Below are 25,284 nucleotides of genomic sequence, written 5' to 3' on the forward strand. Positions count from 1 at the left end.
TTCTAGCGACCTTGATCACTTCTGGTGCTTTACTTTTTATCGCCTCTAGAAGAGTAGTCTTGCCAATACGGCAGTCCTTATCATTCCACAGTTGACTGCCAACTAAACTATTTTTCTTTTGACAGTTTTTTTTAGGCATTTTTGTAATATATGATATTAATGCTTTAAAAAACCCATTATGAAGATCGATAAAAGTAGTGTCCCCAGCTAATGGAATTGTGTCTGCTAAAAGCGAGTAAATACACGCTAACGCTTCTCCATGATCCAGTATTTGAGCCCATTTGAGCAATCGCCTGTTATTGTTTACTAATGGAGCATCATTGTTGGGGTTAGTCAGTGCGGGGCTTCCAATCACTTCACTATCACCGGGAAATAAGCATGGGGCGATCATCAATTGAAGTGGACGATGATCACTTTCAAACCTGGGCATAATTTCTAGGTCAATCAAGTATGGCCAGATATCAAAGGTTGCAAGAATGTAGTCGATTTTACTTTGGGAGTTATTCTTTACAAAGGTTGCAGCCTTAAGGGAGTCAGAGGGGAGAAGGCCGTTGCAGGCCCTCAGCACATATGCAGTTGTCAACCTCATTACTTGGACTGCTAGGGGAGTACAACGCACCGCCTCAATGTTAAATAAGGGTGGACTACTATTGGCCCTATCCTCTTCAGCAAAAACGTCACCGAGACCCATGATTGGCTCATAGTTACAGTTCAGGTCTCCACCTAGTATCATACTCGGTATCTCTTCCAAGCCATTTGTAAAGCTAACTAATTTTTCCAGTGTCAGAGACTCCCTAGATAGGCTGCATGGTCTATTATAAACATTAAATAGGAAGAGACTCCTGCCTTCTTTCGTATTAAACTTCAGGCCAAGTATGTCCACTGAATCGATAACTAATAAAGTTATGCGGATCTCCAGGGATACCTTTACCCATATAGTGAGACCCCCAGATGGCCTACCTCTGACTGAGGGTACTGCCTCAATATTGTAGGTCATATATCCAACTCTATGCGGTATTTCCAGGGGCCATGTTTCCTGTATGAAGCAAATATCACTAGAATCTATGTAATTGCTCCATTCAGGATCACATAAGTTTTTCATAAGGCCCGCTATATTCCAAGATATTAATTGTAGGGTTAGTGGTGTGCAACCCATCCTATCTATCCTTTGGTCATCTAAAATTACATCTTGGATACCTACATTGGTGCCAATATTAACCCTATTTATGACTCCTGCGACACCCGTTGATAAAAACGGATCCTGTCTCACCTGAACCTCATTTCCTATTGCCTCCATATTCAACGCTTGAACACTGTGTGCCTTCAGTATCCAGCTGAAAAAGAACATTTATCTCTATTTGATATGTCTGCCTTCCATGGACCATTCGACCTTTTGATATCAGTTCATATGTTAAACATAAATAAGACATTCATATATTGAAATAGGTTTCTCTCGTTGACCAGCTGGTCCCTCTATTTATTGTGTTTTATTCCTTTCATTCTGTGTTTTTATCTTTTCTTTTCAGGCCCATTATAGGGTCCTCCTTTTTGTACACAAAAACGGCTAAGCTATATCGATTAAACCAATGACACTGTTTGTACCAGCCATTAATAATGTCTAAATGTTATATTTCAAAAAAGGTTTTTAAAAATAGTTTATTTTATTGTAGATTAAAAATGTGATGGTACTTGCCTGACGAAGACACTTTGTGTCGAAACGCGTTGAAGAAACCGTCACTACCTCAACTTTGCAATCTTTTTATGCTGTACTTTATGTATTTTGAGTATAATGTAATGTGTTATCAAAATATATAAACAAAATTGTTTTACCCACGGTTGATCTGTGCGGGACTGTCCATATTCATTTCAGCCGTTACAAATATCTGCTTGTGTACATTGTGTATTTTTATACAGGGAGCAATTTTCCTACCTGTTTGCTATTTTTCCTAAATTTGCTATCTTATATTTTCTTATCACTCTTCGTGATCTTTTTCATTTTTTCTTCCTAACATTGAGGGTTCTTCCCCCGGTTTTTTGTATATATGACTTTATTCCTCATCTGATGTAATATCGGTTAGTTCCTTCTTCGATATGGCCCTATTGCAAACCTTTGGGTTTTCAGATGAAGATTTCGCTTCTCTAGTAGGAACTAGTAGTTCCTTTGGGAACAGGTCTAATTCTCACCCTCAAAGTAATTATGATATACATAAACTTCTTAATCTACAGAAGAAGTTAGCTAGAATAGATGCTCATGGTGAGTTCATGCTAAGTTATCTTAAAGCTGGGGTTATTCCCCAAGGTCTTCGGGTACGCAATATACCTGGTCTGTTCTTTGATCAGAAAATTTTTTAACAAAATTGAGTATTATCGCGAGCAGATGCTCCCGAGACCTTATGATTTTAATAATAGAAACTTCCAAAGATCTTGCCTCCACTATGAAAAAAGAAATAGAAGACTTAGAAGAAAAAATAAAAACATCTACTAGCGTAGAAGAGGCCAATAAACATCTTGAAGCAGTTAAAAAAGATATAACCTCTTTCATAGAATACCTAGCCAAAAGAAAATCTGACAAAGTAGCAAAAGATAAAAGATTTCATACTCTTGAAAGAACTTACCCTTATCTCAGTGAACATTTCTATAAACTAGATCATTATCAAAATGACCATAACTCAAAATTCCAGAAAATAAATACTTTTTTAAGATACATCTGAATCAGATTGAGAAAGCAGCTCCAATTATCATGAACAGGAAGGCCCCTATAATCCACCTAATAACCATAAAAACACCCGCCAGCCTTTGTTAGGGAAGTGCGGTATGAAACGGAGTCGCCAACAGGTGAGATTCCAACCGCAACCCAGAGGCAAATATCAGAACCATCAGTACTCACTGGACCCTCAACAGTATCTGGAGACTGAAACGTAATCCCCATTTTTAATTTATCTTCCCACAAATTAGACCAGGCAGGTATGTCTTTATTGTCAAAAGGATTATATTTTGTCCCGCATACCAATGCAAATATTTTTGAATTACACAAGGATATCCATTCCTTCTTTAGAAAAATTAGGTTAAAAAAGTTTTTTTCTAATGAGGTCCCTGTAAACTCCGATAATAGAATTGAAAATGTAGTCTCTCTACCATCAACTTTCACAACTATATTTTGTAAGGTAAATCTCCATTATCTCGAGGCCGATCTATTTTTAACTGGCACTCCATGTGCTTTAGCGCGTGGCACTTGTTTCAAACTGTTTCGTTTTCGTTATATTATAATTTGCGCCATTTAGGGGTACTACTCCTGGGAGGACCACTCACCTGCACTATAATTGTTATTTCACCGCTGTTGGGCGGGCCGTTGGGTCCTGACTCTGGGTGGGAGACATCTTGGGGGAGGAAGGGACGTGTGCGGCCGCCATTTCGGTCAGCATTATAGTTGCTGCGTGACGCGCTCCGCCGCTCTGCCGCTATTTAAGACAGTTCTAAAGGGGAGTCTGTCTTGTAAGGTAAATCTCCATTATCTCGAAGCCGATCTATTTTTAACTGGCACTCCATGTGCTTTAGCGCGTGGCACTTGTTTTAAACTGTTTTGTTTTTCGTTATATTTTAATTTGCGCCATTTAGGGGTACTACTCCTGGGAGGACCACTCACCTGCACTGTAATTGTTATTTCACCGCTGTTGGGCGGGCCGTTGGGTGCTGACTCTGGGTGGGAGACATCTTGGGGGAGGAAGGGACGTGTGCGGCCGCCATTTTGGTCAGCATTATAGTTGCTGCGTGACGCGCTCCGCCGCTCTGCTGCTATTTAAAGCTGCTAAATGCAAACGCGCAGCGTATGCGCGCAGTGGGCGCACCATAGGCGCTCCGGAGGCTCGCCAGAGGCGAGCCCATCTGCGCCCATCCGCGACCAAACGAGACCAGGGGCCAGGAACCCTGGTCCTCGCTACATTTACCCCAGAGAAGAGCTGCTGGAGGTTAATGTAGGGAATCTACATCTTAGTCAGCGGTGTGAGGCCAAACTTAGACAGGAAGGGCTGCTGAAATGCCTTGGTATCGAACTGAGATGCAACATCGTACAATCGGTAAGAGGTCTGCATTATGGCCTCTTAAACACACGCTCCCTACAGAAGCACAACTTAGAAGTGCTCTCCCTACTACAGGACGGAGAGTTGGATATCCTGGGAGTCACAGAAACGTGGCTAGAGGACTCCTCACTGCCGGACTTGCTAGCCTCTTTACCGGCCAACTTTACGGCACTCTGCCTTAACAGAGCAGGTAACAAGAGAGGGGGTGGGGTTGCCCTTCTATATAGTACCCGCCTGAGGGGCGAAAGAATTTATGCTGAAAGTCTTGGAGGCGCTGAGGTACTGGGCGTCAAGCTCGGGGTGGGGATGGACTGTTTGACCATCCTCTTAGTCTATCGTCCCCCCTGGGCGTCACCGGACTTCCCGGACTTATTCCTGGAGTTGGCTCAGGACCTTCGCTCACGGTACAACAAAGTGATAATTATGGGTGACCTTAATTTTCACTGGGAAAAGTCCCCGAAAGAAGGCCAAGCTACTCAGATAAATGAGGCTCTTAGGTCTTTTGGGTTTGTTCAGAGGATAACAGGCCCTACACATGATAAGGGCCACATCCTGGACCTTGTTTGGACAACAGCCCCAGAACATGGCCTAGAGCACGGACCGGTAGTTGCACAGCCTTGTGCATGGTCAGATCACTACCTAGTGAAGGGTACGATCTCGGTTGACGAACCGAAGGGGAAGCCCGGAGCAGGGTAGAAGATAGTGAGGAAATGGAAAAATATAAATGGAGATAAAATGGTAGCCCATCTCCTAACCCATCTCCCAACTAATAAGATAGAACACAATCCAGAAGTTATCTGTAATGATCTAACAGATAAATTGAAAAAGGCAGTGGACCTTGTAGCACCAGCACGAAGGATGAATATTGTAGACAGAGGACCTGGAGCCCCTTGGTACAACGAATCCCTTAGGGAAAAAAAGAGGGCCCTACGTAAATCTGAGAGAGCATGGCGGAAGCATTATAATCTCAACACACGGAGCCTTTACATACAGGAGCTCGCTTTCTATAAACAGGCCATTCTGTTAAGGAAAGCTGAGTTCTACGAGGATAGGATTTCTAGAGCTAGGAACCCAAGAAAAGACATTTTTAAAGTCCTTACAGAACTCAGGAAAAATAAGGAGCAGAGTCCTGAGTTTAAGCAAGAAGACTGCCAAAAATTCTAGGACTTTTTTTCCAATAAGATTAAAGATCTCCTATCTGAAATTGCCCTTACCCCCATTATTGACTGTCCTCTACAGATCACCCCTGCTACCCTGCCGGTGAACAGCCCCTTGGTCACTCTGCCCTTGATTACGAAGGACAGGTTGACTAATCTCGTGGGGCGGGTTAAATCGGGTTCCCAGGCGGACCCTTGTCCCCCGGGGGTTTTTAAGTTAGCTAGCCAGGTATTGAAGAAGATGTCCTGACCCTCCTCAACAAATTGTTATTGTTATTGTTAATTTGGATTTGTAACGCGCTCAATCACCTAAAGGTCTCTAAGCGCTCGGAAATCGGTGTTAACACAATAACTTGGCTCCACACATCAGAAAGACACAGCATCAGTTTACATTGCGCTCAGAAATTCTACCAAACAGCAGTGTTTTCAACAGTTTTCTGAACCGCAGAAGATTCACTTCCCTGCGTAGCCCCTCAGGCAGCTTGTTCCATAGCTGAGGGGCCAGTACGGAGAAAGCTCTCCCTCCCTTAGTTACTAGTTTGTACCGGGGACAGACCAGCAGCTGGGAGTCCGATGATCTAAGTGTTCTCTTTGGACTATACACCTCCAGGCGGTCTTTAATGTAGGCAGGGGCATGGCCATAAATCGCCTTATGGACTATACATCGGCTCTTAAATTCGACCCTCTCTTTAACAGGGAGCCAGTGGAGGTTCTGAAGTAAAGGGGAGGCCTTCGTTCTTCTGGGTACTCCAGAGATCAGTCGTGCGGCGTCGTTCATCACGACCTGTACTCTGTTTGTCAATGTTTTTGGGAGGCCAAGATAGAGGGCATTCCCATAATCAATCCTTGAGATGACAGTTGCAGCTACAATTGAGCGCATCATGGATTGAGAGAGAAAGGGGGCTAACTTCCTCAACTGCCTGATAATGTTCGTGCAGGTTCCCACAACAGCGGATATTTGGCTGCACATTGAGAGTTCGCAGTCTAGTTTAATCCCCAAGCTCTTTACTTTCATGCTTGGCTTTGGGGCTGGTCCTAACTCTAAAGGCCAGTACAGATCACTCCATGGTGAGGTGGTGGATGGAATTACTAGCACCTCTGTCTTGTCCGGGTTAATCTTTAACAGGTTGTCCGTCATCCATCTTACGGTATGCCTCAAGATGTTCTGTGCTTGAATTTGAGCTGCCCCTGTATTATCGACACTCAGCACCAGCTGAGTGTTGTCAGCGTAATTAAAGACTCTGCAGCCCATATTGGCCAGGGATGAAATGAGAGGTTGAAGGTAAAGATTGAACAGAAGTGGGGACAGTGCGGAGCCCTGTGGTACCCCGCACTCTAAGGTCCCCACCTCTGAAATCAGATCCCCCAGTTGTACCCTCTGTGTCCTTCCCGAAAGGAAGGATTGCAGCCATTTAAGGGCTAGGCCTCTGATCCCAAAGGCCTCCAGTCTTTCTAAGAGCAGGTCATGGCTGACAGTATCGAACGCCGCTGACAGATCTAATAAAATCAGGGCACTCGGTTTCTTACTGTCAGCCATGCCTCTTAATTCATCCAGCACCGAGAGCATCACTAACTCGGTGCTGTGATGCGCTCTGAACCCTGCCTGCCGCTCATGTAGTAAGCCATGGGATTCCAGGTACAGGGACAAAAACTTTAGCACATGCTGTTCTAAGATCTTTGATAGGAAAGGCAGCTGGGAAATCGGCCTGTAGTTCTTCAGAACCGCCGGGTCCGCGCCCGGTTTCTTTAACAGGGGCCTAACTCGAGCCTCCTTGAGTTCATCCGGTAGGTAACCTGTTTCTAGGGACCTATTAAGCAGAGAGATAATCCAATCTTCCAATAGGGGACGTGCCACACGGAAAACACTCGGGGGACACGGGTCCGCTGGGGAGCCGGATTTGGTTCTACCCATCAGCCGCTCTAGGCTCAACTCGTCCAACTCAGGAAACTGTACTATGGGGCAATGAGCAGGATTGCACCCATTAGAGTGTGTAGTAGCACTATTCACCCCACTACTCTTTATTTCCAGGATGATGGTCTTTAATTTTTCTAAAAAGTATCCCTGGAAGATGTTACAGTTTATAGGGGACTCGAAGTTCTCCTGTTTCTTACTCAGCTCTGACAATATTTTGAAGGTCTTCTTCTGGGTATTCCCGGCCTTCTTTAAGCGAGACTCATAGTACTCCACCTTGGCTTGTAAAATACATTTTTTGTACAGATGAGGAGAGTCTTTATAATGGTTCCTCGCTGTATCCTGCTTAGTTTTCCTCCAGGATCTCTCCAGGGCTCGGAGTTTCCTTTTTTGTTCCCTCAAAAGTGGGGTGAACCAGGGAGCCATTTTACCAGGTCCTTTTATTAGCTGTGTTCTTGCCGGCGCTATCTGATCGATAGCTTCACCCAGACTCCGAGTTAAATCTGCATATTCTAGGTCCAGGCTCTTATCTGTATTCCACAGACAACCCGGTTTCAGGAACACCGAGGTCAAGGTTTTTAAATCAACCTCCGCCCATTTACGGGTTCTTCTAGTACCCCGGGGTAGATATTTTAAATGATCATTGATGTTTACCTCACAGGTCACCAAGTAGTGGTCGGTCCACACACAGGGAACCACGTCCCTAAGAATGACATTTGGATCTGTGGTCCACACTAAGTCAAGAGTATGACCCTTGATGTGTGTGGGTACTTCCACAAGTTGGCTAAAGCTCAAGGAGGACATTAATATGTCCAATTGGCGTGTAGCCAGATCTCTATGGGGGCTGTCCCAATGCAAATTAAAATCTCCCATTATCAGGATTTTCTTATATCTTGTACGAAGGTCAGACACAATAGGAGCAAAAAGATCATTAAAGAGTGGGGTTGAGTTGGGCGGACGGTAAATCGTCAGAACCACCCAGCAGGAGTTGTTCAGAGTAATTTTTACTCCTACCAAATCAGCTAGATCCACCGTTTCTGATAATAATCTTTCTACGGACAAAATCTTTTTAAATAGGATCGCTACTCCACCCCCCCGCGCAGCTCCTGGCGGTTCTGCCATATTGCATCATAGCCATTTGGAAGAGCAGCAATAATGTCCGGCATGGAGTTTTCGCCCGTCCAGGTCTCTGTAAGGGTTAGGACATCAAGGTCCGTATCCTGAAGCAACGTGTAAATCTCCACGTGATGGCTGTGAAGTGACCTGGTATTTAAACTGGCTATCTTTAATACAGGGTAATGGGCTCTATGAGATCCATTGTGGGGTCGCTGTATGGCGTACTTTTTAGGCTTAGCAATAACTCCAGAGTCCATTAACGACTCACCATTATCAAAGTGACGTAGCTCCTCCGACGTATAAGTATGCCGACGGTCAAGAGTCCCAGCCCCTGAGCCCGGCCGAGCGCGGACGGGCGCAGACGGGCTGGACTCTGGCGTGACTCCGGCGATGATCTGGCGAGCCCGCAGCGCTTGACCGCTGCGCGTAGGCATGGCCGGCTTAAGTACAGGTCTAGCGTCCTTATGACGACTAGACCGTGCAGAGCCTCACCCCCCACCCAAGATGTCCGCCGTTATGGCCGTGAATTCGTCAAGCAAAGCCACTAGCCACTAGCTTCTCGAGTGACAAGAGGAGCCGCCCCAACGCGGTGCTTGTTACTTTTAAATGCAGGTAGGTGGCATATTAAAAACAGGGTAAAAGTGCAAATCGAACAAACAACATAGGAGACAAAACGGGAGTCTAAAATGCAGGCTATGCTGTCTCCTAATGAGCGCGCGGCGTTCTGTGCTGTCTCTGACCTCTAGTTACCAAAATTAGTTTCCAAGTAACTGGCCGCCTAGATTGCTCGACTTAAGTACCGGTAAGCGTCCTTATGACGACTAGACCGTGCAGAGCCTCACCCCCCACCCAAGATGTCCGCCGTTACGGCCGTGAATTCGGTCAAGCAAAGCCACTAGCCACAAGCTTCTCGAGTGACAAGAGGAGCCGCCCCAACGCGGTGCTTGTTACTTTTAAATGCAGGTAGGTGGCATATTAAAAACAGGGTAAAAGTGCAAATCGAACAAACAACATAGGAGACAAAACGGGAGTCTAAAATGCAGGCTATGCTGGCTCCTAATGAGTGCGCGGCGTTCTGTGCTGTCTCTGACCTCTAGTTACCAAAATTAGTTTCCAAGTAACTGGCCGCCTAGATTGCTCGACTTAAGTACCGGTCTAGCGTCCTTATGACGACTAGACCGTGCAGAGCCTCACCCCCCACCCAAGATGTCCGCCGTTATGGCCGTGAATTCGGTCAAGCAAAGCCACTAGCCACTAGCTTCTCGAGTGACAAGAGGAGCCGCCCCAACGCGGTGCTTGTTACTTTTAAATGCAGGTAGGTGGCATATTAAAAACAGGGTAAAAGTGCAAATCGAACAAACAGCATAAGAGACAAAACGGGAGTTTAAAATGCAGGCTATGCTGGCTCCTAATGAGCGCGCGGCGTTCTGTGCTGTCTCTGACCTCTAGTTACCAAAATTAGTTTCCAAGTAACTGGCCGCCTAGATTGCTCGACTTAAGTACCGGTCTAGCGTCCTTATGACGACTAGACCGTGCAGAGCCTCACCCCCCACCCAAGATGTCCGCCGTTATGGCCGTGAATTCGGTCAAGCAAAGCCACTAGCCACTAGCTTCTCGAGTGACAAGAGGAGCCGCCCCAACGCGGTGCTTGTTACTTTTAAATGCAGGTAGGTGGCATATTAAAAACAAGGTAAAAGTGCAAATCGAACAAACAACATAGGAGACAAAATGGGAGTCTAAAATGCAGGCTATGCTGGCTCCTAATGAGCGCGCGGCGTTCTGTGCTGTCTCTGACCTCTAGTTACCAAAATTAGTTTCCAAGTAACTGGCCGTCTAGATTGCTCGGGTTAAGTACCGGTCTAGCGTCCTTATGACGACTAGACCGTGCAGAGCCTCACCCCCCACTCAAGATGTCCGCCGTTATGGCCGTGAATTCGGTCAAGCAAAGCCACTAGCCACTAGCTTCTCGAGTGACAAGAGGAGCCGCCCCAACGCGGTGCTTGTTACTTTTAAATGCAGGTAGGTGGAATCACTACAAACAGGGCAAGTTCCATCTTCCTTCAAGGAGGCACGGCTGATCCCCCTGCTGAAAAAAACTGGGGCGGACGCAAAGACTCTAAAGAACTTTAGGCCTATTTCTCAATTACCATTCTTGGCCAAACTTCTGGAGCAGCACGTCCTTACCTATCTCTCCGATTATCTGGAGAACAATGCCTTACTCGAACAAAACCAGGCAGGGTTTCGTGCGCATCACAGCACGGAGCTAGTGATGCTTTTCATCCTGGATGAGTTAAGGCGTAGAGCAGACAAGAAAATTCCTGGTGCCCTGGTGTTATTAGACCTCTCCGCGGCGTTTGACACAGTTTGTCACAGTCAATTGTTGTCGCGGTTGAGGGATCTAGGCATCCAGGGCACAGCACATGTCTGGCTCTCCTCTTTTCTCCAAGGGAGAACTCAGAGAGTGCAGCTGGCAGACTTAGTTTCAACCACAGCGCCAATTACTTGTGGTGTGCCACAGGGCTCTGCCCTCTCCCCTCTTTTATTTAATGTTTATTTACAACCCCTGATCTCGGCCCTCAACCAGATGGACTGTCAAATCTACAACTACGCCGACGACACCCAGATCATCATCCAAATGGAAGATTGTCCGGGCGCATATGCAAGAATGCAGAATATCCTTAGATATACAGCTAATTGGATGTCGGCGAATTCCCTAAAAATTAATCCAGACAAGACCGAGGTGTTGCCAATCACCATCATGGGCAATCCCTGGAATGATCTATTCTGGCCAACAGAACTAGGGGCACCCCCTGAACCTGCAGTAGCAGTAAAAAGCCTGGGCATATCCGTGGATGGGAATTTGACGATGCAGAAGCAAGTCTCGGGGGTGGTGGGCACTTGCGTGGGCCTTCTTCGACAACTAAGGAAAATCTCCCCGCTTCTGTCCTTTGCCACCTTGAGGCGCGCGGTATCTGCCATGATCCTAGCCAGGATGGACTATGGCAATTCGCTATATGCAGGACTTCCTCAAAAATATCTGAACAGATTGCAAATCGTCATAAATGACGCTGCAAGACTGATTTTCAAAAAGCCGAGCAGAACGCATGCCTCCCCTCTTCTGCGTGAACTCCATTGGTTGCCTGTTAAACAGAGGGTACTGTTCAAACGGCTTTGATTTACGCATAAAGTCCTGCATGGAAAGGCGCCAAGCTATTTGAAAGCCCGCCTGGCCCCATACAGGCCTGGCAGGGTGTTGCGTTCCTCGGAAGCCACCCTCCTCACCCAACCGCGCTTTAGATTATCCACCTTGGGTGGTCGTGCATTCTCCAACATCTTTCCAGCTATCTGGAATAGCCTACCAATCGAACTGCGCAAAGAATCCAACTTGTTGCTTTTTCGTAAAAAACTAAAAACAGTGCTTTTCCAGCAAGCTTGGGGTGTGTAGTAATCTGATGATTGGCTGTAGAATTTTGGTATATACCCGACAAAACGCTTAGAGACCCCGGGGTGATTATCCGCTATATAAATCGAAATAAATAAATAAATAAATAAATAAAATAATAACAAGTAGGCCCTAAAGTTGCTATTTTTGAAAAAGTGGTCCTCAAACGTCTAGAACAGACTTTGCAATTTATTCCAAAACCTTGTTACAATATCACCAAAGAAGAGTTTATTTCTCTACAAACTTTTAAAAATGACAATACCCTTGTCATAAAAAGTTGTGACAAGGGCGGTGGTATCCTTTTGATAGATTCCAAAGATTATGAAATAAATATGCGAAAAATGCTAGATGACCAAACTTTCTATAAGAAAATTCATAGCAATCCCATTGAAAGAACTATCAAGTCAATACAAAAAATGACTACTACAGCTTTAGATCTAGGGATTCTTACCATCAAAGAACAAAATTATCTTAATTAATCGGACAAAAAAACAGCCTGCATATATGGGATCCCTAAAATCCATAAAAACCAACAGGACCCCCCATACCATCCAATAGTTTCCATCATAGGCACACCCACTGAAGCCATTTCAAAATACATAGATAATATTCTTCGCCCCTTCATCCCACTTACCACTTCATATATTAGAGACACAGGAGACATTATCTCAAAAATTGAAAATCTGCCATTTGATCCGGTTAGACATATCCTAGTAACATTGGACATCGAGTCATTATATAGTAATGTACCACAATTAGAAGCATTAGATGCAGTCATGTGGTTCATAGAAACCTATAAAATACCATGCTCTAAACCGTTTGTCTGTGAATGTTTAAATTTAGTTTTAAAAGAAAATGTCTTTGAGTTTGGTGATTCCCTGTACCTCCAAACCAAAGGAGTTAGTATAGGGGCTTCGGTAGCTCCATCGATAGCCAATATCTATATGTCTCAATTTGAAGCTAAATTTATTTATGATGAAGTGACCCCCTTTTATGAGTCTGTTTCCCATTGGTACCGGTATATAGAGGATATTTTTTTCATCTGGACCGAAGGGGAACAGACTCTAAAAGAATTTGTTTTCATGGCTTAACCTTACAGATATTAATCTAAAATGCACATCACATACAAACACCAATCAAGTTGGATTCTTAGACATCCTCATTAAACAAAACCATGGCAGCCTGGAAGTGGATTTGTATATCAAGCTGACTGCTAGAAATACGCTTCTCCATTTCCAGAGTTACCATCCCAGATGCCAAAAAAACAGTATACCCTTTTCTCAATTCCTTAGGGTCAGAAGGAATTGTACTAATCTCAAAGATTTTGATGTTTAAGCTAACGAAATGAAGAAGAAGTTCCTAGATAGAGGCTACCCTCACCGGCTGGTGAGGGAGTCCTGTAACCCCAAAAAGCAGCTACTTCGATAGGGACCATCTCCTAAACAACATCAATGATAATAAAGAATCTAAATTAGTACGTATTACAAAACATTCTACGCTTGACTTGAAAATCAAACAAATTGTCAATTCCAACTGGCATCTTCTTAATATTGACCCAAATCAGGAATATATGGCCAAACCCCTTTTTGCTCACCGCCGCAATAAAAACATTAAAGACTTAATTGTTCACTCTAGACATAGGGCCATCAATACCAACCGTCCGTTCATCCAGAAGTCCATTGACGGCAAGAATCCAATATAAGGCACAGTTAGATGCTCATCTGATCTTATGCCCGTGTAACCTAGGTTATGTTGGCGAAACTTCGAGAGCCATCAAAACCCGCCTCACTGAGCACAAATCGGCTATAAATACATCTAAAATGACGGCCCCTTTGGTAAAGCATTTTGTTGATTTCCAACACTCCCCAACTGATATCAGATGAGGAGTGTTGGAGAAAATAACCATCTCTAATGAGAGAGGTGGTGAAAAGATCCGTAAAAAGAGAGAAGCATTCTGGATCTTTTCTCTGGATACTTTCCATCATGGACTAAATAACGATCTTCCATGGGAAAATGCGAATATTTATATGGCCTCTATACAGTTCCAGATCATATAAACCCCTAGGCTTATTGGTGTTCAAAATACAGGTATTTATCTCTTCCATTAGTTCTTAACGAACATAAAAAAGCTTAAACTGTATTTTTGTCAATACAGGTCTGCAGCTATAAGGAACCGATTTTGAGCCATCCCAGCACAGAACCACATTACCGCCCGCCTTAAGATGTGCGCCACCAACTTAATTTTTAAGTTTTTGGTTTTATATTCCCCTCTTTCTAACAACTGCTGGAAATTAGCCATTGTGCTAGCATCATATTCCCATTTCCTTGAAATTTTCATATTAGATACAATTAATTACGGGCTTACACGGTAAATGCCTTTTGTCTAAACTAGATGAGATTGCACAATCTCCTATGTTTGAATGTGCAAACTCGCAGGCTTAGTCGCTTCCAAAACACGTTTATTCATGTGTACCTATAATTATGAACAAATAAAAAAATGTTCACGTTCGTATGTATAATCGTGGGCTGTCACTACGAGGTATCGAACGCTTGTCAGCCTGATGCAGTTCCATACTGTTAGCTCCCTTGTTGTGTGCGCCACCGGCTTGACGAATTATACTTGCGATTCTGTGTGGCCTTTTACCTTTGGTTCCGCACCTAGTTCACGTGATAAAAAAGAGGTAAAAACGTGCGTGTCAGGTGTTTTTAATAATGGGCGTGCACATTTTGCTTCGCCAAATCACAAACGGGCTTATAAACATCGAGCAGATACTTTGTAACAAAAAGTTACAGACCAGCATCTACTCGCACTCGGAAGTTACTAGGAGGCCATCGTTGATCCTCTTAGGTATGCTAGCGCTATATATATTAAAACATTTTTATTTAAAAAAAAAAGCTTTACTAGCAGTTAGGCTTCCTATATGGAAGACTTTGATCACTCACTTACACGCCTTGCGCTTACATATTTTTTAGATTTACGCTGAACCTGCCATATCCGTGGTGTGACGTAATCTACAGACCATCAGTTGGCTTTTTGTGACAATTTTTACCAGGGTCTAAGACAATTGAGGTACGTCCCCGCATCTATTCAGTTACTTTGCATTTATTTGATACTGCCCTTCAAGCCCCAGTAATTGTTATGCCGTTTTTCGCATCTCTCCCACAGAATCGTGTCCTCCGACTTTTAAGCTTGAGCGCTACCTAATTGAAGTAACTGAAGTTTTCCCAGCACTATTAACAACAAATATCCTAATACAACTGTTCATTTTGGTACGTGCCATTTAGTTATTTGGCAGTTTAGATTAGTGTGCCACTTGTAAAACTCAGCCCAAGTTGGAAATGGTTGTGACTTGAACTGAACATGAAGCATCCAGTTAGCGCGCCCGTCATTTCACCCTCCGGTTCAGAGGTGCTTTATCAAGTTAACGCACAAGTTGCAGACGCTCAATTAGGTAAACGTTCTTAATACATTTTACTCAGTGCATTTTTTTTTATAGTTGGACGTATATGCCTTATGCCACCATGAAACTAAAAGACACCTTCCATATTTATTTGTTTCTTTCACCCCAGCGCTCCAGTTGCGATCTATTTGCTCGCTCATTTAAAGACATCAAAATTGTTTACTGTGGTGCTGTATTTTTACTTTATTCAGGTGAGGCTTGTTTTAAAAATCTACAAAGGAGCTGATAGTGTTCCTTTCATCTTGTTTGATTTTCCGCCCGCACATCATTCAGTTAGGGTGATATTTTATGAAAATTCCAAATAGGCTTAGACAATGTATTTTGCAGAGGCTGCTCCCGAAGGGGGCTCAAGAGCCGGCGCCATAACCTGCGCCGTGCCGCCCCCCCTCCCCCCCGGATAAACTAGTGGTGGGGCGGCGTTTGGCGCGAAAAAGACAAAGAGCCCAAAAAGCCTCCCCCTCTCTCTTCCCCCCGCAGCAGCCACCGGACTGGTACAGACACCCCAGCCAATGGGGGTCATGGCGGGTGACAAACCTCCCCCAATGGAAAGGGGGGCCTAGCGGGAGGGAAGGCGAGTTAGGGGGCATATAAGGTCTGCTCCTCCAGGCATGCTCCTATCTTCACGGAGTGGGGGGAGCAGCAACGACGGCGGAGCCCAATCTTGTCCCACCCACCCACACCTAAGGATCAGCAATGTCGCAGGGCTGAGGAAGAAGCAAGGCGTGGCGGAGAACTACGCTGATATCGGTTGGTACGGAGGCACACCGGAGGGAGGTGTGCCAGAATAGGTCCACTCACCTTCAGATGCCTCACGGCTGGGGGAGTTGGCCTAAGGACAGGTGGTATGACCACACACTCTGGGATGCCTCACGGCTGGGTAACTTGGCCTACCGAATAGGGTGGGGTAGCCAACGGAGACTGCGCTCGCAGCCCAGCCCTTGCCGGACGGCAGGGCACAACAAAGTCGGACAAGGTAGCGAGATGGCCTAACTCCAGGACAGAAGCTACTCCCTTCCCGCGCAAACAGGGCGCATAAATCCAACCTACCAAAGGAAACGACCCAGAAGGGCCAAGAGACAATACCAAGGAAGTTGTAATAGCATGATGCAAAGTATATACATGTTTCCTTGTATTCCAAATAAACTGCGGCCAACAAATGACCACCACAAGATAAACGTGTACGTTGGCTTTACTTGTTATAAGAAGGAAAACAGTACAGGGGGTATATATGACATACAGGAGGGGGTGGGGCAGAGTGCGGGGGTTATGTTATTTTGTTCTGTTTTCGGTCTGGAAATCAACAACATTGACAATTTAGCATAACATAACGCATCCACTTGAGCACCATTAATTATGAGAGTACCTTGTGGTTACATCTAATTCTCTAATTACTTTCTCAGGGAGACACTGTGTGCCTTCAGTATCCAGCTGACAAAGAACATTTATCTCTAGTTGATATGTCTGCCTTCCATGGACCATTCGACCTTTTTATATCAGTTCATATGTTAAACATACATAAGACATTCATATATTGAAATAGTTTTCTCTCATTGACCAGCTGGTCCCTCTATTCATTGTGTTTCATTCCTTTCATTCTGTGTTTTTATCTTTTCCTTTCAGGCCCATTATAGGGTCCTCCTTTTTGTACACAAAAACGGCTAAGCTATATCGATTAAAACAATGACAATGTTTGTACCAGCCATTAATAATGTCTAAATGTTATATTTCAAAAAAGATTTCTTGGAATTATTGTTTTTTTAAAAATTGTTTATTTTATTGTAGATTAAAAATTTGATGGTACTTTCCTGTCGAAGACACTTTGTGTCGAAACGCGTTGAAGAAACCGTCACTACCTCAACTTTGCAATCTTTTTATACTGTACTGTATGTATTTTGAGTATAATGTAATGTGTTATCGAAATATATAAATAGTTTTTTATGTATTTTTTATTAATGTGCATATGAAAATTATTAAAACATTTGATTGGTTTTATACACAAATTCCTTTTAGTTCAGTGTTATTTTCAGCCTGCTGGTCTTCATTGTATTGTTAAACTTTGGTTGTTTGCCTGGGTGTGTTATTTGTCACTATACTTTTTGCCCTTACCCAGGAAATGTATCCGTCTCGCAGGGGGTCCCTGTTGTTTACAATTATTGCTCCATTCAGGCTCACATACGTTTTTCATAAGGCCCGCTATATTCCACGATATTCATTTTAAGTTTAGTGGTGTGCAACCCATCCTATCTATCATTTGGTCATCTAAAATTACATCTTGGATACCTACATTGGTGCCAATAATAGCCCTATTTATGACTCCTGCGACACCCGTTGATAAAAGCGGATCCTGTCTCACCTGAACGTCAATTCCGATTGCCTCCATATTCAACGCTTGAACAGCAGTTTCTTGTGAGGAAACATTAGGCTCTTTTCCCCTCTGATTCAACACTTGCAATCGTTGTTGGGATTAGTCAATCAACCATCTCCAAAGTTGGTAATTCCCAAAATCTATTGGAGATGCGAAGAGGAAAGGGAGTAACCGGGTTCCTGCCAGCTCCCTTGATCGAATATCTATAAAAGTACCCTAATGGGAGAGCATGAATATTGGTGCGAGGCTTCTGGGACTCATCACATACTCTCAATAGGTGACGTACTGTATTAGGGCGATTAAAATTTACGACTATACAGTCCCCATCTTTGTCTTTCTTTTGCTCTCCCACCCAACCTACCCTTCGAACCATGATGATCTCATTCATTTTTTGTGGGCTGAATCCTTTATATTTTTGTAGCAAATCCACAACCTTATTCCTAAGAGTGAACCAGGTTTCTGTTTGGTCTCTCCTCAGTGCAGGTACTCCAGTTAAAACAACAAAATATGGGCATGCTGCTAGAGGTAATCTTAGATTGTCACTATTAGGGGTTATATCGGGATCATTAGGCTTGGATATGGGTAAAAGCAGTTTACTATTCCTACAATGACCCAATTTCCCTGATACTTGATCAAGCCTTCTACCCCCTGAGCCGGGGATATTAATTTGGGGTTCAGTCACATTTGATAATCGAATGCTTTCATTTGGGACAACTGATTCAACAAAGGGAGCTGACACTGTCTGTGCCATGGTATTCCTACTTGGGATCCCTTCTGTAACTCTGACTTCACTTAATGTTTTTTCCACAAGTACTTTAGAACCTTCTTCGAAAATATCTTTCCCCTTTGTAATCATAACATCCAGTCCCATTAATGCCTGATTTATGCTTTGGATTTTGTCATCTAAATCCTTCAACCTGGAGACCATAGGTTGTTTATTTGCACCTGTACGGATTGCACGGTGGATTTGAAGATATCGGAAAAAACAATTTCCAATGACTCCACCATACAATCGGTACCGATGGACGGCAGAGAATAGGGCATCTCAGTTTGTGTGCCAAAGGATCTACTTTTGAGGCTACTATTATCACTTGGTTCATTCTGACTATTCACTGGATGCTGATTCACCCCCACACCTCCCTTTTTATTGTATGTCCTTTTCCTTTGCAACATAGGTTTTGCTTTACTTTTTTCCTGGATCCCTTTCCGTTTCCCCTTCTGTCTAGTCACCATTGGTGGTGATGACAATACTTCTCGGTCCAGCTGAATTCCGTCAGTAGCTAGGGGAAGATCTACTAATGTACTCGCTTGTGTATGTACGAGCGATGGAGCATTTTCGCTTAAGATTGGTTGCGGAGAATTTGGGTGAACTAGTGGGCTAAGTGCTTTATATGAATGTAAGGTTGAGGGGTCCAATGACCACTTTTTTTCCACAAGTTTTTCCACAAGTGCTATCTCATGACTTATCAGTGATTCAGCATGTAGGAAAACCCCATCTAGGGTTCCCGTTGTACATTTCTGTTTTCTAATTTTGTTATCCAGTTATTAGGTATTCCCTAGATAGTTAACCACACTAAAGTATCACTAAAGATCACCACTTTTCGCTGTAGATACACTTTACAAACCTCTACTCATAAGCAGGTAAGTTAGCAGGGAATAGCTATGGTAAGGCAATAACCACCCAAACTTCTAGACATCCCAAAATTATCAAAAGGGGATTGTCAGGGCAACACTCCCCAGCTATGCTCCCTCAGATGGAGCCTCTAATATACATGAGTGAGACAGCTGGGAGCAAGACAATATGATGCCTAGGTCACTACCCACCCTTTAGTGGGATTGCTCGACCTAAATTTAATATCAGTGGGGGAGAATCAATAACACAATACAGTCGGTGTCAGTATCAATGATCCATACCCACTCCAGGATATCTCAAGGGCCTCGTTTGCGGGCCAAGAGAGGTGGCCCGGCCCCGCCTCTTCCGGCCCCGGACGGCCACAGACAGTCCCGCCCTTGTCCCTAGCTTAACCCGGTGCGACCCGCGCCCCATCCCCCGACACGGGGGCACTCCTCAAATGTAAGCGCCTCCGGGTGTGGTATGGGCGGTGGCGGCTTCCGCCGCAAAGGCTCCCGGGGATTATAGTCCCCCCCCTCACTCTGTGGCCGCGCTGCGTTGGTGGAGAGCTACGGCAGCGGGAGGGAGACCAAGGAGGCCGGCAGCAGGACAGGCAAAGCAGCAACAGTCAAAGTGTTTGCCCAAAAAAGTGAAGAAGTGACCTCCGAGCACCCGCTCCACCAGGGCACTCCTCAAATTTAAGCGCCTCCAGGCGCGGTATGGGTGGTGGCGGCTTCCGCCGCAAAGGCTCCCGGGGATTGTAGTCCCCCCTCATTCTGGGGCCGTGCTGCGTTGGTGGAGAGCTGCGGCAGACGGAGGGAGACCAAGGAGACCGGCAGCGGGACAGGGAAAGCAGCAAAAGTCAAAGTGTTTGCCCCAAAAAAGTGAAGAAGTGACCTCCGAGCACCCCAATCCTACTCAATTTTGTTTTTAGAACTTTATTTTCACCCTTTATTGCCTATCCCACCAACATCACGTTCCCTTTACTATCACACTTAGCTGCTTGAATAATGTCGCTCTGAATAAAGTTATACAGTCCTCATATACCATCCTCCCTCATCTTGACGGTAGCCAAGTTTTCCATCTTCCTCTATCTTCCCACCTGAATGTTAACTGAACAGGTCCCAAAGCCTTTATGTTTGATTTAAAATGGACCAACACTTAGGGACAGATGTATCACCCACCAATTTGTGACTCGCAAATTGCATCACATTTGCGACTTTCAATTTGTAACTCGCAAATCGGGATGTATAACAGTGTTTCAGACACTTTTAGCAATTCCTAATCGGGTCACAGATTGATTGCCTCATGAATATTAATGAGGCTGTCACAATTTGCGACCCAATTAGGAATGGCCAGCACTCCCAGGGATGGTGGCCTTCTGGGGTCAGCAGACCACCATGCCTGGGACTGCTTTTAAATAAAGCATCCCATTTTCCTTAAAGGAAAACAAGCTGCATTTAAAAAAAAAAAGAAGAAATGTTTCAGTTTCATTTTTTTAAGGGTAGGCAGTGGACCCTGGGACCACTGCCTGCTCTTCAAAGTATTTTCTTACATACTCATAAAGGGGAAGGGGTCCCTAGGGGACCCCTTCCGTTTGCAAGTGGTTTACCACCTACTTGAAGTAGGTGGCGAACTGCGAGTGTTTTGTGTCCGCAAATGCTAGTTACAAACCAATTGTACATGGCATTGTGTCTCCCTATTAGGAAGGCATGCCCCTCCTTCCTAATAGCAGGAGTCATAAATGCTATTTTGCGAGTTACTGACTCGTGACTCGCATTTGAATATGCCATTACCCTTTTTTGTGGTCGCAAATGGGAGGATCTCCCGTTTGCGGCCGCAAAAAAGGGTCATACATCTGGCCCATAGTCTTCAGACGGGAAACATCCATAACAACGCGGGCATTACCCCGCACTGCTATTACAACGCTGCTATTACAATGCAAGTCGTTACAACAACTTGCGCTGTAGGATAGGGAATAGTTTAATTTTCTATCCAACACCTTTCCTACTGTCAACATGGGCTGGAGTTGGAATAGAAAATTAAACTATTTCACTATCCAGCGCCCCCCAACGTAAGTTGTTGTAACGACTTGCGTTGTAAAAACTGCGTTGTAACGGCATGCGGGGTAAAAGCCCGCGTTGTAATCCCGTACAACCCTTCAGACTCTCTTTATACTGCTATGATCTAATACTTGTCAGGCAGTTTGGCTGTCATTGAGAGCTGGGGCATTCTAATGATCAATTAATTGTAAATGTACTCATGTCCACGGTGCTCCTTGTGTAACCATATATGTGCTTGTGTTATGAGGGTTGTGGTATGTAATTTGTTTTTCTCCATTATGTACCTTGCTTCAATTTTCCAGTGGGAATGTGTGTCGGGGAGGGGGGTACATTCAAAAGTTTGTCTTAATAACATTTTACAATACTTGTTAACCTTTGTTAGGCATAAACTGAAAACTACATTTCTGGAAGCTCAATAGTCAGTGGCACTAAATACGTATATGTGAAACCAGAAAATGATCTCTCTAGCAAGAGTAGTTCTAAGAATCCAAACAGGTACCTAATTAATGTAGTGACTGTGGGAATTTTAAAATGTCAAACATATCTGAGAAGAAAACCTAAGCAGAAAATGTCTGTCTTCCTGCTTTAGTAATGGACCTTCCGGCCCACAGAATGCTTCCAAGTATTGAAGAGCGATTAAGTGAAGGGACCCCCGAAATGCTAACTAACACAGAAAAGAGATGTGGGCCATTATGCTAGCATGGCCCTATGGGTTTCAGGATACATGTTGTGTTGTGATTTTATAATGCCTCTTGTGGAGTTTGGAGTACGCTTTTAATGCACTTGAGGTGGAAATACTAACTGGGGCAGTGCTCTCAAACAGAGACAAAGAGGGCCTAAAAAAAACGGGCCTAAAAAAAAATATCCATTGACAGTTCACTGGTCTGAGATGACATAATTTGTCTCAGGTTTTGATAAAATCATATTACAGTGAAAGGGGCACATCAAAAACAGCTACTGATTGGTTTAGAGGTTTCACGAAATTGACCATCGGCTGACCTTCTAAATACTTTACTGCTAAGGATGCTGAGGTTAAATGCTCAACACTGTTTTCTTTGTGCGGATGGTTTATGCCAACAAAGGCTTAGCTATTTCCTGTTATGTGGCCACACTCTAGCTGGGCGTAGGTGTGGCTTCTGCTGCCACTGTGAGTCTTCCTCAGGCAGTTTGATGATACCAGGATGGCCTGAGTGCATTGAAATCATCAGTCTTTTCCAGGAATTTTGTAGTTGCCTGAAACTATGGTCGATGGGTGAGCAGTGACAGTTGTGAGGGAATTAGTGCTTGATCCTTTAGTTTTGAGAAAAGGATCAATCTTTTCCTATTCCAATGTTGCTGCCGCCAAAATGGCTTCATTTGGAGGATCAATACCGCAATCATGAATCAGTAATCGTTGCCTGAAGAAATCTAATAATTTCAATATGGTGGATAAAATCCTATAAGCCTCAAACCACAAACATAATTTCCCTTTCCCCTCTTGCTGAAAGGGCAGAATTTCAAATTATTGTTAGCATTCTGTTACTATTATACAAGTCAATCAAAGGGGCCTATATCTGTGCATATTGGGTACGGAAAATTATGGTAGAGGCGCTTCGAAATTGGAAAATCATCACATTTCTAATAGTTGTCATAACAAAAGTTTTGAACTCATGGATTGTGAATGGACTTCAATTTCCAAGGAAGAATCCTTCTGACTGGGCTCTATAATTAGAAATGAATATGAGAGCATCATGTTGACATGTTGTTTTTACTGAATTTATAACTGCTCTTCAAACCATGCAAACTCCGCATATGGAGTAAAAAGTTGCACATTGATGCTTAAACAAATTGCTCACTTGGTATTGCAAATAGAAGTCGAAAAGATTGCCAAAAATACATTTGACTAAAAGGATAAAGATTATTTCTACTGGTGCTTGTCCAGGTTTAGAGTTGAAGAGATGCAGAGAACAGTCTTTATCCACAGGACCTTTCTGTGTTACAGCAGTTCTGAGATGGTACATTTGCCCAGATTCCTGTGTGAATAGATTATTTTCGAATTTGGAGAAAATACATCTGTAGGTAAACAGTGCTAATCTCAGCTCCTTGATCAAGTATTACAACTACATTCATACTCAGGACATCCCCTGCAGATGTGACGCTCTTTTAATAGAAATGTAACATAATTACTGTCACTGGATGTCATATCCACTTACGGATAGATTTTCCCATAGCTTCCAGGATCTCTTTATTCCTCAGAGTATATATGATGGGATTAAGCATCGGAGTAGCCACAGTATAGAGCAGAGCCAAGGCTTTGTTTAAACCCAGAGATTGATCTGCGGTTGGTGCCACATACAGGGTGATCATTGTCCCAAAATACATCATCACCACAGCGAGATGAGAACTGCAGGTGGAGAACGCCTTGCGTCTCCCAATGGCTGAGGGGATCTTTATGATGGCTGTGATGATGTGAGCATAAGATACAACGATCAGAAAGAAAGGGATTGTGGTTACAAAAAAGACAACACAAAAACTTCACTTTCAGCTGAAGATGCATCAGAGCAGACAGATTTCAGAATCAACATGATATCACAGAAAAAATGGTCAATTTCATTATGATCATAGAAGTTTATGTGGCAAAGAAATATTAAGGTTATAGTAGAAGGAATTAACCCAAGGATCCAGCTGCTGGCTATTAACTGCAGGCACATCATTTTCCCCATCAGGATGCTGTAATGTAAGGGATAACATATGGCTATGTATCTGTCATAGGCCATGGCTGTTAGCAAGAAACACTCAATAACTGCCAAGGAAGCAAATAGATACCACTGAGAGATGCAGCTAGTAAATGAAAAGGTATTGCCCCCAGTTACCAGGCCACTCAGCATTGCAGGGATGGTGGTTGTCACATACCAAATTTCCAGGAAGGATAAATTGCAAAGGAAAAAATACATGGGTGAGTGAAGGCAATTGTTGATTGACACAGTACAAATTATAAGAATGTTTCCAGTCACAGTCACAAAGTAAATGACACAAAATAGTAAAAAGACAAATGAAGTCAGAGCTGGAGGATTTTGGAATCCCAGGATGTAAAATTCTTTCACATTACTTATGTTATCTTGACATTTTGAATAGTTCATCCCGATTATCTGTGGAACAAGAATGTGGAGGCTATAAAAACAAATTATATTCTGTAAATTTCTTTGTATTCCTTTTTTATTCAAGCACTGTTCAATGCAGATACTTCTGCAACAAAGAAACACATTTTTGATTCATTCCACAGCCTAATACTCCCTGTCCAAAAAAGGTATAGCAGTAGGGTCTGTATTTAACAAGTGATGCATGTGGTACCACTGACTGAAGACCACAAGAATAATAAAACATATCTGTACTGATGAAGGATCACGGCTTCACCTCCCTTAAACTATACACTTACACTTAATTGTTACTGCCTGGATAAAGTTCTAGGTTTACTGGCCCTCATATTATAAAATACATGTTGGTGAAAGTAGCAAAGGCAAGGAATGAAAAACAACATATGAAAAGCAAAACAAAAACTAAGTATTCGGATTGAACATTTCATAGTCCATTGGTGTGTTTCTCGATGTCACAGGGATTGGATTTCTAACCCTTTGGTGCAAGGGCTGATTCAATGTGCCGTTACAAATTAAAAACCCAGCTGTTGTGTCTGTTCAAGAAAAACATTCCAGCCACCAGATTTTGAAGGATAAGTGCTTCACTGGAGTCTTGAAGTAATCTTGCTGGAGCTTTTTTTGGTTAAGGTAGATGATGATGTAGTACCCACCTTGTTCTTCAGCCACGTGAAGTTTCTCTACCACCTATGGTTTGATGCCTTTGGGTTTATAATATCGGTTTATCGATTTTACCTTATATCTTGAAAAAAATTACGAGAGTAGTAGAAACCTAAACAGTAATAAGACAAAACATCATAGCAGGGGTGTGGCCAACCATCATAGCTGCAAGAACGTGATCCGTTCGAGCTCTACATCTTTCAATTTTTAAAAAACCAAGGTAACAGACTTCTGAGGGGGTTCTATCACCCCCTAACACCTTTGTATATTGAGATAGATGGTACTGTGA

At 43.6% G+C, this 25,284-nt stretch overlaps 1 long non-coding RNA gene across 1 annotated transcript; it reads left to right on the top strand.

Annotated features, from left to right (window-relative positions):
- Positions 1-14,456: 14,456 nt before the first annotated feature.
- Positions 14,457-17,147, top strand: LOC144753735 (uncharacterized). Its single transcript, XR_013594503.1, has 4 exons — positions 14,457-14,551; positions 14,677-14,773; positions 14,870-14,973; positions 16,947-17,147. It is a non-coding gene; the product is annotated as an uncharacterized LOC144753735 (long non-coding RNA).
- The last annotated feature ends 8,137 nt before the right edge of the window (positions 17,148-25,284 follow it).

This window comes from Lissotriton helveticus, chromosome 5_1 (assembly GCF_964261635.1).
Source record: "Lissotriton helveticus chromosome 5_1, aLisHel1.1, whole genome shotgun sequence".
NCBI classification, from domain to species: domain Eukaryota; kingdom Metazoa; phylum Chordata; class Amphibia; order Caudata; family Salamandridae; genus Lissotriton; species Lissotriton helveticus.